Genomic DNA, 17134 nt, shown 5'->3' with positions numbered 1-17134 from the left:
GACTCAAACCTACAATCTCTGGCTTAGAAGGCCAGTGCCTTATCCATTAGGCCACTGGGGCCTGACAGTGGGGCCAGTATAAAGAGAAAAGTCCCACTTGACAGCTGCTACAATTTCATTAACTAAAAATCTGAGGGATTTGTAATAAATGTTTCTCGGTTACACAGATGTGTCAACAATTTGCAAAGTCTATATCAGACATGTTTATTGTAGTGCTAGCACAGACTAGAAAAGTTTGCTGAATTACCATGGTTGTCAATTAGTGGTGATGATGCAGCCCTGAACGTTTACATTTCTAATAGTGGTGAATACAGTGCAGGTCTTAAAAGCATTCATTTTTTGTTGTTTTGTTTTGTTTTGTTTTCTTGTTACAGTAGTCATAATTGCTGATAGTGGCAACATAGGTAATTGTTACTAAATGGCCTTTTTTCATGATTAGCCTGAATAAATGTAATTCTTATGCAGCACCCACTTAACCACTGCATAGTTAGTTGGCCCACTTTGCACACAGTTTTATCAGTTTGTCTTTATTTGGACACCATGAAAGCTGCCCATATAAGCTTTTGGGACTTCCACATCTTTTAAGAACCACAAGTATTGATCAGTTCATGTCTACTCCCTGTTCAAGGAAGATCTAATTTTGAAAGTTGTGGATGTTAAAATTAACCTGGTTTCAAGAAGTGTATATTCAATTTATTTAGTTTTAATTTTTTTTTTACATCTTTATCCTGGATAAGGCCATCTGCAAGGATCAGTGCCTCCCTGGCAGACCATCTTACTTTTTGGAACATGGCCACAGATGGCAGAGCATTTTAACCATCATCTGGGGGAAGGAGAGGGGGAAGAGAGGCTTCCTAACCCTGCATCATCCATTCCTAACTCTAAGAATTTTGATGTTCTGGAGAGGATCATTGTGCTGCAAAGTGAACAGCACTCTTCCCCTTGATAGATGAGATAGCAGTCAACTGCTTAAGCATACTCCAAGGCCAGCTCTCCAGTTTTTCAGGTCACTAGTCAGTCTTGGATCACCAGTAACATAGGCACACTCCCTGCCCCCTGCGTAAGCAAGCTGGTTGAATTGCATGCAATTGGTAATGAGTGATAGTGGATCTGAGGCATGTAGTTTACAAATAAAGGACTCATTAGTCTTTGCAAAAAGGAAGAAAGTGCTGCAAATGTGCGCACTGGTTATGCCCTGGCTTTATAGTCATCCATATTAAACACTCAGTTGATCATGTTTTTGTTAAAGTATTTAGCATCAAAAATGAGTCAAAACTTTTACAAAAAGACATCTCTGACAAGGTCAGTTGCTTAAATAAATGATGGTGTGTATTGATGGTGACTTTCCAGTCAGTTTTAGAAACTACTTTCTTGGCAATTTTTCAGTAGCGAACATATACCTGCATTTGAGTAGCGTAATACTTTTAGGGTATGCACTTGAATCTTGCCATTGGAAGATGTATGAAATGTAATAGCTTTCTGTCTGACTGCATTACATTTTATAAAGCATACACATTTGTTTATGATCTTAGTTCTAACAGAAAAGATGAAATACCATTTACTTGCCCTGTAACTTCTCTAAATATTTTTATGGTGTCTTTGATAATGTAATTAACAAAATAGTGTGCGCATCCTGTGTAACATCACATAACGTAAACTGTTTTCAAGTATAGGCTTTTGCAGCAGATCATTTTGAGACAAAGGTATGGGGAGCACTGTTCAGCTGTCTTTTATCAGAGACTTCTGTGGGTACTCAAGACAACTCGGAACAACAAGAAATTGTAAAAATCACAAACCAAACCAAGACAAAATCGCAGGAGGACCAATAATAACTTGTTTGCAATGTCAACCAACTTTGCTAAATCAAAACAGTTCAAAAACCACGTTGCAGTATAAACGAAGAAAGTTTATTCCAAAATCACAACACAAGACCCACCATGGAAGTCACAACAATATTTAGTTAAGCGCTTTCCCCTGGGAACAATCCCAGGCTTCCTTAGAACATTTGAAAATTAGCAACAGTGTGTTTAAATATCACCACATAACATCATGTGACCCCCTAGACAATATATTTTAAAAACCATCAAAAAAATTTTTTTAAAAAACAATGTTAAAAATCATGTTGTAGACATTATTACATCATTAACATGATATTGGTATTATCTAATCCTGTTGTGAAACTGTTGGTTAACTATAACTATTAAATAATAAAAATAAAATCAGATCATTTTGACACAAAGGTATGGGGAGCACTGTTCATTTGTCTTTTATCAGAGACTTCTGTGGGTACTCAAGACAAGCCGAGACAAAGTTTAGTTGGACTTTCAATAGTTCTGACCCTAGACATCCAGTATTTCTCAGCTACAGAAAATACTGTGTGAGCTTTCTGTCCTTTTATTTTATTTATTTTATATTTGTGTATATATTTTGTTGTAGCACGTGTTTAATTTGTTGAAGTCTGCTTTGTTTAGGTTGATGAATATTGGGGGGCATAAAGAAGGCAGGGTAGTAGGTGTTTTACTTTACTGTCGGTGAGGTACTTTTTGCATCTGTATAGTATTCTGAGTCTTTTATGGATTTTTTTTATTGTCTGTGAAATGTGGGTATCGAATTTCATGTTGTGATCTATGGTACCTCCTAGTAGTTTGGTGTGTTGAACAGGTGTGATTGGGGTGTTGTTAGCTAAGAATATTGTGAATGGGGGTAGGGGGTTTAAGGCTCTAGTGGAATAGAATATCATTACCTGTGGTTTTTTTTGGGTTAAGTATTAAGAGTTGGTTTCAACAGTCGTAAAGGATTCTTGAGTTAATTCCTGGAGTTGAGGTAGTATTGCAGCACAGCAGATTAGAGTGGAGTCATCTGCATACTGGACTTGAATGGTGTGTCGGGTAGCTTTGTAGAGCTATTTGGTGAATATGTTGAAGAGAAGAAGTCCAAAGGTGGGGGACCCCCAGGGTGACAGGAAGGGAGAAAAGGTATTTAGCTGGTTTACTACTTGTTTGTGGTTGGATAGATGGTCTTGAAACCAGGTTAGAGTGGAGTGATTTAGATTGATTGGAGAGAGCAGATAGGAGCTTGGGATGAGAGACAGTATGGAAAACTGTGGAGAGATCAAGGAATACAGTGGATACTAGGTTTACCATTATTTTGTTGTTGATTTGTTGTGTTGGCAAAGCTAATAAGGGCTGTGGGTAGTACTGTGTTTGAGGCGGAATCCATGCTGGGTATGGGTTACGAGATTATTAGTGAGGATTTTAGATAAGGGGCAGAATGGCAATTGGACGGTAGTTTGATAAATCCACAGAACCTAAATCCACAGAGCTGCTTCATTTGTGGGGTGGTATAATACATTAAATTTTCCACAAATAAGGAATACGTTGCTCTGATAAGGAGTGATAAGTATAGATACTGGGTAGGAGATGGTTTTGGTTGCAAATTTTAGGTATTCTGCAAGTAATTTATCAGCGACCAGGGTTGTGGGTTTAAGTCTATTCAGATATTTATATATAGGGCTAGTTGGACAGGTTGTAAGAACTGGTTTTGGTCTACAGGTACTGAAGATAGGTTTGGATATGAAGTGGAAGAATTATTGGTGAATTGGGAATTTTTAACTCATTTTACTTATGGCTTTCATTTTTTTATCCTCCTTAATCACATTTTTCAAAAAGAATGTAGATGAAATGCTGTTTGATCTGAACAAGGTTCAAGTATTATGTGGGCACTTTCTTTTCCTTGCAACTCCTTTGTAAAGGCACCTTATTCAAAGATATAATAAAAATCATATATTAGTAGCTTACTAAGCGTTAACCATCTGTTCTCTCATTTGTTAGCAAATTACTAAAAGAAGTCGTCTGTGTTTTCATGCTACAGTTATAAATCATGTTAGAATTTTCTCCAGAGGGAATGAGTGTCAGAGTTAATAGATTCATGATATAGAGGATTATGAGCATATCACTGATCATAACCTGCTTATTATGTGCTCAAGACATGGGTGCCAAGAAGTTCACAAGGTGAATCATGGCATCCATGTCTCAATAACATAATAAAGGCTTATGATCGGAGACCCAAACATAATTCTTTGTAGTGTATGGAACTTTATCTGCTCTATGTACAATTAGAAAAAAATTGTTTTGCCACTTTGAGGTAGTAAAGCATCTAGCAAGCACTGTCAGAAAGACTGTGTAAAAATCTCTCTTATATGTACAGTCACCTAGCCATGCCTGTCAGCTGTCCAGATTTTTGACTCATATATTTGATCAATTCCTCATAAAATCTGTGTTTTTTTTTTTGACAAATTACTGAAAGACTGAAGTCACTAAATGGCACACATTTCAGTTTCAGACTTCATAACCTTCAGAAAATGCAGGCTAACTCAACTCCTGTTATATCAACTTTCTAACTTTATAAATCAGGGACTTGTTACTGACACAAACAGCAGGCAGAAACAAAACTCTTCTTATTCTACTGCTGTCGTGTATTGGTCAGTGCTGGCAGATGAGACCTGACCATGACAAGTTAAGCATGGGTTGCTTAACATTTGTTAAAATCATCTTGGGCTATAGTTGCGCTTAACTGATTTGTCTTCTGGATATCTTGCATAATAACCAAGCTCTATGCACCACAGTACTAGTATGCCTCTGTCTGCAAGTGTATATCTCTGATGATGTCCTCCTCGTTTTGATTCACATTTGGGTCACAGATCCAATGCCCAGATCGGTCTCTGCCACCTTCTACAGACTTAACTTCCAGGCTTGAGCTTCTCCCTGTACCCACAAGCCCCTGTACTAAGCACAGCTTTCTCAGATTTTGTTGTGGCCATTCGCATCGGATGTGCAGTCCAGTGCTCAAGCAGCTATTTAGAGTTTTCTATCTCTTCTTCAGATAGGTGTGAAATGTTCTTGTATAGTTGGTGCTTTTCACTCTTTTCCTCCCACCCACTAAGTTTACACTGATGTTATGGCATCCATGTCCCTTGCTTTTTCTGTTGTATAGTATAGATTATTGCTAGTGGTTAAGAGTTTGAACTGTGGTTTCTATTGCTATTATTGCAGTTATTGTAATCGTTAGAGGAGGAGTTGAAGTTTGTTAGCAGTTCCAAAAAAAAACTTTCCTTTTGAATGATGTGGACAGGATGGTAAGGAAGATTATCAGGCTCAGCTCCAGATAGGGGTCTTGTCAGCTTTGTCCCATCTTGGATCCGTGAGCGTTCCAGCCAGTGTAGATCCTCCTCCTCCAATTTGACCCTTGGTTTTGGAGCCCCAGGACCTTAGCCATCCAAGAGACTCCGTATTGGACTAGAGGATGTTTGCTTCCTCCACTCCAGCAGTTGCCTTGACCACCTCTGCTCCAAGATCTTCAGATCAGAGTGGGTCGCTGATCTGTGACATCGAGGTCGGATCCGAGGGTAGAGGTTCGGCTCCGATTTTATTTGAGCTATCTATTCCCCTTGGTGCCTCGGCTCTCAACAGCACGGGTCTGATTCTATCTAGGAGCTGTGGATCCGAGGCCTTTATCTTTTCTTCTTTGAGTGCTTTGGCCCTGATGGAATTGGGTAGAGGTTCTCTGGGTCCCCTTGCTTTCTAGGTCATAGAAAAGGCTTTCTCTGCAAATAGAGACCCAATCTCTTTGGCTACTGTTCTGCCCCGTCACTTCTCATGGGATCTGGGAACTGGACCTTCCATTCCTGTCCATGGTCAGCCTGTCTCGAAGAGTATACAGGATCTTCCACCTGAGGTGACCCCCACCTCTTCCGATACCTCCCTTGAACATCCCGCATTGGAGGTGCCTCAGAAGAGGACGAGTAAAAGGAAGCACTTAGACTCCCCCGTGGAGTATCTTACTGAAGATACGAACTTCGATGGGGGAATAGGATCTCCAAAATCACCACCAGAGGACATCTCTTTTGCAGACATTTTGGAAATTTTGAAACAAAGAAGTGGTTGGTCATCCCAAGATCTTACTTCTGAGGAGTCTGTATTTCTGGAGGGCTTCAACACGGGCCTGTCTTCATCTTGGGTGACCCTCCTCCCTGATGGATCTTCTCATAAGTCTGGTGGCCACACCGGGTCTGGAAGGAGTCAGACACTAAATGACCTAACAAGATCCTTTCACTCCCCACTAGAGATTGCTCCTTTTGGTCCAAAGGTATTACAGTTGTCACTATAGTGGTGGCAGCCGCCAATAAGAAGGAGCTAGCTGAACAGAGCTGTGCCATCCATCTGCCCAACAGGGAGTCAGGAGTGATGGACAGGTTCAGGAAGCACATCTACACTTCGCCCACTTTCACGTTGCAAGAGCTTAACTATTTGGCACATCTTACTCTCCTGCAGAGAGACCCGGTCAAGGAATTCTCTGCCTCATTAGTGGAGACCATGTCGACACAGGAATTTGAGGTTTCTCGGAAGCTGGCTACTCTTTCTTTCCTTACTAATTCATCCATGAGGCTAATCTCTCACTCAGCAGTGGGTACCCATGGGCAGCCGGCACTGGCATTGCGGTACACAGTCATGCCTGGATAAAACTTTGTGACTTCGCAGAGCCCTTTAAGGCATCAGTGCTTCCTTTGATGGGTCCTCCTTGTTTGGGCCATCAGTTAAAGACTCCCTGACCCGCAGCAAGAAAAGAGGTCAAGACCTTGTCTCTTGTAGGGATCATGTTTTCCACCCCTCAACCTACTCCAAGAATCAGAGGGGGGCCAAGAAAATTTGGTTCAGTGAATCTCAAGTCTTTTCCTGACCAATGTGGAAAGTTCCCCTCCAGAGGCAGAGGATGGGGCTTTAATGGGAGAAGACTGCCCCAGAGGCAGAGGGGGTCCACATAATCAAGGCTTCAAGGAATCTTTTTCCTGACAAGCCCTATCAGAGCTCCTGAAGCGTTGCCCACCTGCTCTGCCCTGGAGGCAGTCGGGGGCCATTTTTCTCTGCATTCAAACACTTGGCTCCAGTGGCGGCTGGTGACTTCAAATCACAGGGGGGCTGCAGGAGATGCTGAATGGGTGGGGTCAAAGGGAAGGGGTGTGGTCAACCATAAAGGGGAGGAGCTATGCACAAAACCACAAAAAACTAACTTTAATTAAATACGCTGCCCTGGGTGGCAAACCATCATTATGAAAGTCCAATCAAGACAAAAATAAGTGTAGAAGAATAAAAATATTTCAATGCATTGGCTGCATGACACCTTACTTAATATCTAGATGGAAACAAAAGGTTGTGAGGCATGAAAAAATAAATTACTTTTTAAATACATTAGTGGAATGCCAGTCAAAATCAAGTACAAGAAAAACCAGAAGCACTCAACTCAAACCACTTCTCCTTGCACTGCAGTTCTAATTATAATATATTCAGCTTTATTATATATTCAGCTTTATTAAAGTACCAAGCAACATGCTGAAAGTAGAAATCGATGTGATGCCCCCACTTGTAAAAATGTTTCTTATCCAAAAAAGACCTGCTGCCTGACAACTTGTTTCATGGGGAAAACATGATAAAAGTAAAAAATGAAAAGCAAACAAGAAACAAGCTCAAGATACATTGCTTAAAGGATTACTGTACAGGTTATGGACCACACATGATTGGCATTCTGTTTAGTTTACGGGTAAAGTCTGTAGAGATGACTGGAAGTCTCCAACAAGTGTAATGAGCTTTTTAAAATAATGGAATCCTGTCCTTTAATACCCAAGGCTTATACATTATCTAGTCAATTATTCTCTGCATGGCAACAACAGAAAGGCTTTCAATGTTGGCAATTCTTTAACAGTATGCTTATTAAAGCTTACTTGCATCTTACGATGTCAGACAAGCTTACCTTATGGTCATTAAAGCATTGCTACTTAAACACAGAGCAACAGGCACTTTGAGTAATAAGCATAAATCTGAGTAATAAGCATAAATCAACAGTACAAAAATATGACAGAAACCAGACCATTCTGCAAAATCAAGGACAGATGAAAAGCCACTGTAATACTTATGCAGTGTGTCCTCCCCATCCAAGGTAGATACAACTACTCCTTGCCTTGCTTGGACACATCCAGAGTCACTACATGGGGAGTGGGGTGCAACAAGCATGTCACAATTTGAAATCTCTCTGGCTGACTGTGATGGCCCTGACACATTTGTCATACCTCTCAACCTCAAGAGCAAGAAATCTGGACAAAGCCATACACAGAAGTGGGACAAAGGCACAACAATAAGGACAATTTTTAAATATTGCTCTAATAAACTTAGAAAGATAATAGAATAGGTCTTGCATTAGTATGAATTTTCTGAAGGGTATAAAATCTGAAACTCAAATGTCTGTCATTTTCTAACTTCAGTCTTTAGTGATTTGTCACTAATTTGCCAAAAACACAATTTTATGAAAAATGGACCAAAAATGTGATGCAAAAATATAAAATAGACACACAATACAGCTGCTACCTGTCAAAGAAGGGACACTTTAATATTAGTACTGCTACCTTGAGCAGCTGACAAAATAAAAGAATCTACATGCATTTCAAGTAATCTGTAACTTTGATTATTACAGTTATTTCTTAATTGTAAACCCTCCATGTTTTCTTCCAAAATTGCTATTTTATGGAGGGATTATTAGGGGAAGAGCAACATTTTGAGCCAAAAATTGGGGACAGTTGAGAGGTTGGCTATGCCTAATTCTATAAAGCAATTTATTTGCATGTACCTCTCAACCTGTTAATGCAGTAAATCTGAACAAGGCCAAATATATTGGGGCACATATAAACAGTACTAAAAATTGCTCTTGTATAAATTGAGACAGTTGATAGAACGGCTCTTACTTTAACATGCATTTTTATGAAGGTTATGAAGTCTGAAACTTATTATTTAGTGACTTCTGGCAAATCATTTAGGAATTAAAACTACAAATTTTATGAACAACAAACCAAAAATAAGAAGCAAAAATCTATTCATTCTTTGAAAATCTGGACAGTTGGGAGGTATAGTTCAGCTGGGCCTGTCTGAGTTTGCTGCCCTTCCCCTGACAAAATAATGGTTGAACTGGAGCCTCTGCAGCCATTCCAATTAACCATTACTTGGCTATTTCACTCCATTTACCATAAACACTAATGTGCATACTGCTTTACTTCAATGATTGGACTTCATTTGAAAGTTTTATTTTGTATTTTACAGCACAAACATTAAGTCATCTGTTAAACAAAGCAATGCAGTCTCACAATGAAAACTTAGCATTAAAACTTCTCTGCCCTTGAAACTCACATTCATTGAAACAGCATTGAAACCCACATTCAAAGAAAATACATTTTGCCAGTGGCAGATAAAGATTAATTTTGGGCTGTTTTGAATCATAGGCCCCTTGCATATGAAACATACATGTGCTCTTTGATACACCTTCCTCATTGTACTAAAATTATATTCCTTGTACAATACAGTACACTTGTTAGAGGGTGTTTTAAATTTGTTTTGAACATTTTTCCAGTAAGCAATGAAACAAAACATATGCACCCGTAATGGCAAAACTGCCCAGTTGAGAACATTTATCATAAAAAAGTCTACTCAGACTTCCACAGTCCACCATTATTAGTAAATATACACAATTCTACAGTCCACCATTATTAGTAAATATGCACAATTCCACAGTCCACCATTATTAGTAAATATGCACAATTCTACAGTCCACCATTATCAGTAAATATGCACAATTCTACAGTGCACCTTTATCAGTAAATATGCACAATTCTACAGTCCATATTCAGTGAATTCAGTTCTTGCCATAGCTGTCAACCTTAGCACAAAAACCTGGACAAAGCCAATAATGGGGGAATACAGTCCCAAAAATAGGGACAAATTTAAAATATTCATCTTATAAACTTAGAAAATTGCTAGAAAAAAGGTTGTGCTACTATGTATTCTGAAGAACATGAAGTTTGAAATTCAAATGCCGGTCAATTTTACTGCGGACAGAACAAAAACAATTTTCAGCAGAGACGCAGGGATTAATACTGCAGACACGTCTTTGTAAAATGGCAGGGCACCAGAGCAAATCCACACAAACACAGGGAGGAGATGCAGACTCCACACAGAAGCCACCCCAACCAAGAATCAAACCAGAAAACCTATAGCTGTGAGGCAACAATACTACCACTGCACCATCAAATCTGCAAGGAATTAAACATTCAGAAACCTGAAGTCTGAAATTCAAATGCCTGTCAATTTTATTTAACATTTGTTAATCAGGACAGTCTGACTTGGAACACAAAAACAATTTTCAGCAGAGGCCCAGGAAGAAATAATGCAGACATGTCTTTGTAACATGGGAGGACACAAAAGCAAACCCACACAAACACAGGGAGAAGATACGGACCCCACAAAGAAGGAACCCCAGCCAAGAATCAAACCTGAGAACCTGCAGCTGTGAGGCAACAATGCTACTACTACACCATCAAATATCAAGCATTGCAACATTTACAAACCACAGATATTATGAGGAACAGATCAGATCAAATATGAGGCAAAAATCTGCAATTTTTTTACAAATGGTGGTGGGTAGGGAACTCAAGTCTTTAACACCTGCATACAGGGTACAGGGTTCAAGCCTGAGGTATTCCCTACCACACCACCATGAGCACCTGGGGCATTTTCACACACACACACACACCTCCAGTTACAAGCACCAGCTAACACATACACACACACACCTCCAGTTACAAGCACCAGCTAAAACATACACAACTCCAGTTAAAAGCGCCAGCTAACACATACACAACTCCAGTTAAAAGCACCAACACATAAAGTAAAATGCACCATACACTTACCTGTCTGTTCTCCATACCATATCCTGCCCGCGCAATACTCACAAAGACCCGCGAGATCCCAGTAAAGCTCCTTCCCGACGACGAGATCCCAAGCTCCCTCCCGAGACTGTTCTGGCTGTTGCTGTTGCAGTCCGGATGCGATATATCCTCCCAGCGTGTCTGTGCACTTTAAAAGTGCACAGACGTCTCCTTGCGTCCCTCTATGGGTCCTGCCGGACTGCCTTGAGCATGCGCATAGACCGACGGTAGTCGGGACTACTGCGCATGCGCGAAGTTCGCGAAATTTAAAAAAATATATATTTTTTTGTTTTCTTTTATTTTTTGTTTTCTTTTTTAATTTGAGGGGGCTGCAGTCCTGCAGCCCGATGCCACGAGCCGCCCCTGCTTGGCTCCAATTAACAAAAAATGTTTGGGTGCAAAGCATTATATACAGAGACTATTACATTCCTTTTTCCTTTACACCCCCCAAGAACACTGAAAACACTCCTTGATGTTCCACCCAGAGGGTGTCGGCAGTCTTAGAAATTCAAAAAATACTGAAAAAGAGTCATCCAAGAGGTCCCAACCAAAAAGAGAGGATCCGGAACTTATTCCCTCTTTTCTTTAGTGCCAGAGAAAACCGGGAGCCTATGGCCAATCTTGAACCTCAGTAAACTGAACCTCTACATAATGAAAATTTCGGATGGTTGCAGTACAGTCCAACCTTCCGTTAAGGAAGGATAATTGGATGTGCTCTGTGAACCTAAAGGATGCGTACTGTCATGTAAAAATAGCCGTTCCAAGAGTCATTTGCACTTCAGGCTGGGAAACGGTCACTACCAATTCAGAGCCCTGCCCTTTGGACTCACCACAGCCCCCAGGGTGTTTACCAAGTGCATGGCAGTGGTTGCATCTCATTTCAGACTGAGAGGTGTTTGGGTGATGTTCTTTGTGTTTCACTGTTGCAGTCATTACATTCGGGTAATCTGGTGGCAGGTTGCCCTCAGTCAGCCTGAATTCCAAAATCTTGGGTCCTGCGTCAGTTGCTGTCTTCTCTTCCATGACGTTAGGTCATCAGGGGTATAAAACATGCAGCCGATGCCATTTTCTTTCATCTTTCTTGCCGCGTGGTGCCAGAAGCAGAAGCATATCGCAAGTGCCGGTCGGCGGACTACTGAAATATTCGCGTTTGAGTTTCAGAACCGAAGTCTTCAATAACGCTAAGTACCCAGTTGGGGAAACTTTTTTCTTGCTTTTTACCGATGTCAGAAAAAGTTAATAATTGTATTACTTGTGAAAAGCAAATACCTCATAAGGATTTCCATTTATACTGTATTCCTTGCCTAGGCCCTGACCACAATGTGCCTGGCTGTCGGTTTTGTGCTAGATTTAACCAACGCACTATTAAGCGTCGGTATATTTTTGCATCTAAGTAATTTGGAAACGGATTTAACTACCCAGAGATGTCGTCTGATAGCAATCCGACTACCGGAGTACATAAAAAACACAAAGAAAAGGACAGAGAAAGGCAGTCGAGATCCAAAACCGACGACGAAGCTTCTCCTAAGCCAGTTGCCAGTTCGCCGGTACTCAGTGAGGCGCTTTCGCAGCCCCTGATACCCGCTACCTTCGAGTCGCAGGCCTCTACCGACACCCATGTGGAGTCAGGCATGCCGCGAGATACTCAAGGTATTGGTCCGATGGATGTATCTTCCTCAGATGGGTCCGGAGCAGCTGAGCAGGCACTGGCTTCTGAGGGTGTATTCAGACCTCAATATTTTTACATCAAACCGACGAAAGCTGCAAAACCAAAGGCAAAGACACCTTCTAAAACTAAAAAAACGCCGCCTGAGCCACGTGCACAGGCCTCTATGCCTAAAAAACAGATGATCAAAATGGCTGAAGACCTTATTACCTTGATCAGGGGTGTACCCATCCCCCTCCAGATAAGAGGCCTAGGCAAGACACTGACTATGAATCTTCAGATCAGGTTTCTGTTTCTTCTGATTCCTCTTCTGATCAAGAATTATCTTTACCCTCCCTATGAGGATTCTGATGCTGAGGAGTCCATTCCATCTGCATCTCCTCCTGAGGATTATTCATTTGGAGAAACATTGCATACTTTGAGGGAGCATTTTCACTGGGAGAGTCAAGACTTCTCAGAATCAAAAAAGAGGCTCAGGGATTTCCTCCTTTTCCCCTCAGCACAAGCCTTTAGCCATTCCCCCTGTGTTAGACATCGTGGATGATGTTTTTTCAGAGTCAAGCCTGACCCCTGACTCTACCTCCGGCTCCCAGTAAGCCTGACAGGTATTGCAGGGTCCCTGACTCTCATAAATTTTTATTTAGAAACCCTGCTGCTGATCCTGAAACTATTTCACAGGGTCCTAAGGGAGTTAAGGCCTCAACAGCAAAAAACCCTACCCCCTGCGACAGAGATTCCAGGGCGCTGGACAGATGGGGAAAAATGGTTTATACATCTGCAACCTTGGCAATCAGGGCCTTAAACTGTCAATTTCATATGCTTAAGTACCAACAACATATTATGGGATTGCTGAAACAGAAAATTATGTTGATTTCAGAATGTGCAGAAAATAAGGAATTGCAGGAATTATTGCATGCAGCTGAACAAGTTGGAAAGCATACTTTACAATGTGGTTTTGATTCTTTAGAGGCCTCCTGCAGGGCCGCAGTTACTGGATCTGTGATTAGGAGGCATGCCTGGTTAAAGGAACAAAATTTGCCTGATCATGTTAAAGCTAAATTGCTAGATGCACCTTTACAGCATGATTCTCTGTTTGGTATTAAGGCAGAAGAGGTTTTAAAGAAAATGGAAGACAAAGCTAAGTCTATGCAAACTGTTAAAGATTTCTTACAGTGCAGCCACCTAGATTGAGTAGACACTGGCCTACAAAAAATTGGTCCTTTCCTGTGTCAGACAGAGCTCAAAGGGGCAAATCCAGACGCCCTAAGGGTTCCAGGCTGAAGACTCATACAGGTCAAAGCAATGGGGGCGCATCCACCTCCAAATCTGGTGGAGATAAAGCGCAAACCTACAGAAAGCAATCCCAATGACTTCCCTGTGCCTACACCAAGCACTTAGCTTTTGGCAGCACCTATAGGGGGAAAATTAGCACTTTTTGCTCAAAATTGGCAGTTAACCCAGGACATGTGGGTTCTTAACATCGTCTCACAGGGATAACAGATTCCATTTCCACACTCTGCCAATGATAAACGGTTGGCCAGACCTGCCAAAAAAGCAATGGGCAGAGGCACAGAAAACAGGTTATGTCCCTCATGGATATGAGGGCCATTCAGATGGTACCAGAGCAGGAAAAAGGACAAGGTTTTTACTCAAGACTGTTCTTGGTACCCAGAAAGGACAAGGCCTGGCAGCTAATACTGGATTTATCGATTTTGAACACATATCTGGACATTCCAAAATTCAAAATGCTCACTTTGCAACAGCTTCTGCCCATGCTGGGCAAGAATGCTTGGCTGGTGACTTTAGACTTAAAAGAGGCATAGCTGCATGTCCCAGTAAGACAGTCATGCAGAAGATACCTCAGATTCAAGGCTGGCTTACTGCATTACCAGTTCTCTGTACTGCCCTTTGGCTTATCTACTGCACCCAGGGTCTTTACAAAGTGCCTGGCACCAGTAATTGCATTTTGCAGACAAAGAAGTATTCAAATATATCCTTACTTGGACGACTGTCTCATTCAAGCAGACAACATGGCCACTCTTCTACGACACCTGGCATTTGTGAAAAGGCTTCTAGCATGCCTAGGGTACACAATAAATGAAAAGAAATCACAACTGGTATCCTCTCAAAAGATAACATTCCTGGGTGCAAGCTTGCATACAACTGCCCAGATGGCTTACCTCACGCCAGACAAACAAAGGCAACTGACTACTTACTTCAAACTGATGGCAATAAAAACCCAGTCTTCTGCAAGACAAATTCTGCAGGCTCTGGGCTTCATGGCATCCTCCATCCTACTAATTCTATATGCAAGACTGCATATAAGGAAACTTCAGTGGTACCTAAAACATTTATGGAGTCAGCATTCACACAGTCTGGAAACAATGATTCCTCTCATCCCCTGCATGCAGCAGGAGTTTCTATGTTGGGCAAAGGCCTGCCACCAAAACATAGGACGGCCCTTCACTCTACCCCCTGCCAGCCAAACCTTAACAGACTCATCAGATTATGCCTGGGGGGCCCACATGGCAGGAAGATGCATTCAGGGCATATGGGCACCAAATCAAATGCATCTACATATCAACCAGAAAGAGATGCTAACCATTCAAAATGCCTTAACAGCATTCAAGGACTTACTTCATCCAGGACAACTACTGATACAGACGGACAACACCACAGTCATGTGGTATATAAACAAGCAAAGGGGCACACACTCATATCCCCTATGCAGATTAGCCATGGAACTGTGGGACACAGCTTTGACCTCCCAGATAAATATTCAAGCTCAAATCCTGCCAGGAAAACAGAACACTCTGGCAGACGATGTAAGCAGAAACCTTATGGATCCTCACGAGTGGAAACTAAATCCACAAGTATTCAGCATGATAATAGAGAAATGGGGGAGCCTAGACATAGATCTATTTGCCTCTCCTCAAAATTATCAACTGAAAAGATTCTGCACAAGGACTTATCACAGACAAGCATGGAAAGTGGACGCCCTCAGTTTACGCCTTTCCTCCTCTGCCACTTCTACCCAAGGTCCTCCTAAAAGTCAGACAAGAGAAGCCAAAGATGATATTGATTGCCCCGGACTGGCCCCGCCAATACTGGTACCCAATCCTAAGGAACTTCTCAATACCCAGCTTGGACCTTGCCTCAAAGACCACAACTACTGTCCCAGCAAAACAATCAGATCCTGCACAATCAACTACAGACTCTGAACCTGGCAGCATGGCTAATCATGTAGTCATACTGACACCTCTCAGTAAAGCTGTGATGGATGTCATTTTGGAAGCCAGAAGGCCTAGTACTAGAAAATCTTATGCTGACAAATGGAAGAGATTCTGTGCTTGGAATCAGCACAAGGAACTGATACAGCAGAACCACATATTCCTCAGATATTACAATACTTAACTGAGATGCTTGACAAAGGCCTATCTTTCTCATCAGTCAAAATTCATGCCTCTGCCATTTGGGCTCATTACAATACAGAGCCACCAATCTTTTCTCATCCCTTACTAAAGCAGTATCTTAGAGGAGCCAAAAACCTAATGCCTCCTAGAAGATCACCATTACCTGCATGGGACCTCAATTATGTGTTGGAAAAGCTCACCCTGCCTCCATTTGAACCAGCCGCTACCACTGATATTAAGTTCTTATCATGGAAGACAGCCCTGCTACTAGCTATTACTTCAGCAAGAAGGGTTTCAGAGCTACAGGCCCTCATGGCTGTAGAGCCTTTTCTCATGTTTTACCCAGACAGGGTGTCTCTGAGGACAAATCCTACTTTTATGCCTAAGGTGGTTTCCAGTGTGGCTCTTAACCAAACAGTTCATCTGCCAACTTTTTATCCAAATCCACAGAAGAAAGGGGAGAGAATTCTGCGTTCCTTGGACATACACAGACAGCTAAGATTCTACTTGAGCAGGACAAAAGCTCCAAGAAAAACTGAGCAATTACTAGTGTCATATGCTGCAGGATCAGAAGGAAAGGCTATCTTAAAGCAGACAATTTCAGAGTGGATAAGCCACTGCATCCGTTTCTGCTACTCGCACCATGGTAATCCTGTGCCCAAGGGCATTAGGTCTCATTCCACCAGAGCTGCAGCTACTTCGGCAGCCTTTTTCAGAGGGGTACCAACCAAAGACATTCTAGAGGCTGCTACTTGGAGTTCTCTTCACACCTCTACAAAGCATTACCATTTGCGCCTCTACTCTAAGTCCAGGGCAGGCTTTGCCACTGCAGTGCTGCAGGGTCTTATAGCAGCACCTAATGCTGTTTAGCTCCAGCCTCCCAACCATAGCTTTGGAATTCTACCCAAATGTAATGACTGCAACAGTGAAACACGAAGAACATAGTACAGTTGTGTACATTTAATAAATGTAGATGTTCGAGTGTATTCACTGTTGCAGTCCAGGTTACCCTCCCGCCATCCCCCTGTCATTCAACAGTTTATCTTTCCTTCTTTATCTTTTACAATATATGTGGTGTATTTGCTTGTAGATGAATGTAAAGTTTATATTGATGCATGTGTGTGTGTGTGTGTGTGTGTGTGTGTATATATATATATATATATATATATATATATATGTGTGTGTGTGTGTATGTATATATGTATATATATATATATGTATTTATATATATATGTATATATATATATATATATA

General features: G+C 41.4%; 1 protein-coding gene across 1 annotated transcript in view; it reads left to right on the top strand.

Moving 5' to 3' along the window:
- Positions 1 to 17134, top strand: part of LOC122802816 (protein NPAT) — a gene marked incomplete in the record, with an annotated part of 1438521 nt that overhangs the window by 1271957 nt on the left and 149430 nt on the right.

This window comes from Protopterus annectens, chromosome 5.part0 (assembly GCF_019279795.1).
Source record: "Protopterus annectens isolate FY-2018-M chromosome 5.part0, PAN1.0, whole genome shotgun sequence".
Taxonomy (NCBI): Eukaryota; Metazoa; Chordata; order Ceratodontiformes; family Protopteridae; genus Protopterus; species Protopterus annectens.
This window is presented reverse-complemented; position numbering and strand designations above follow the sequence as displayed.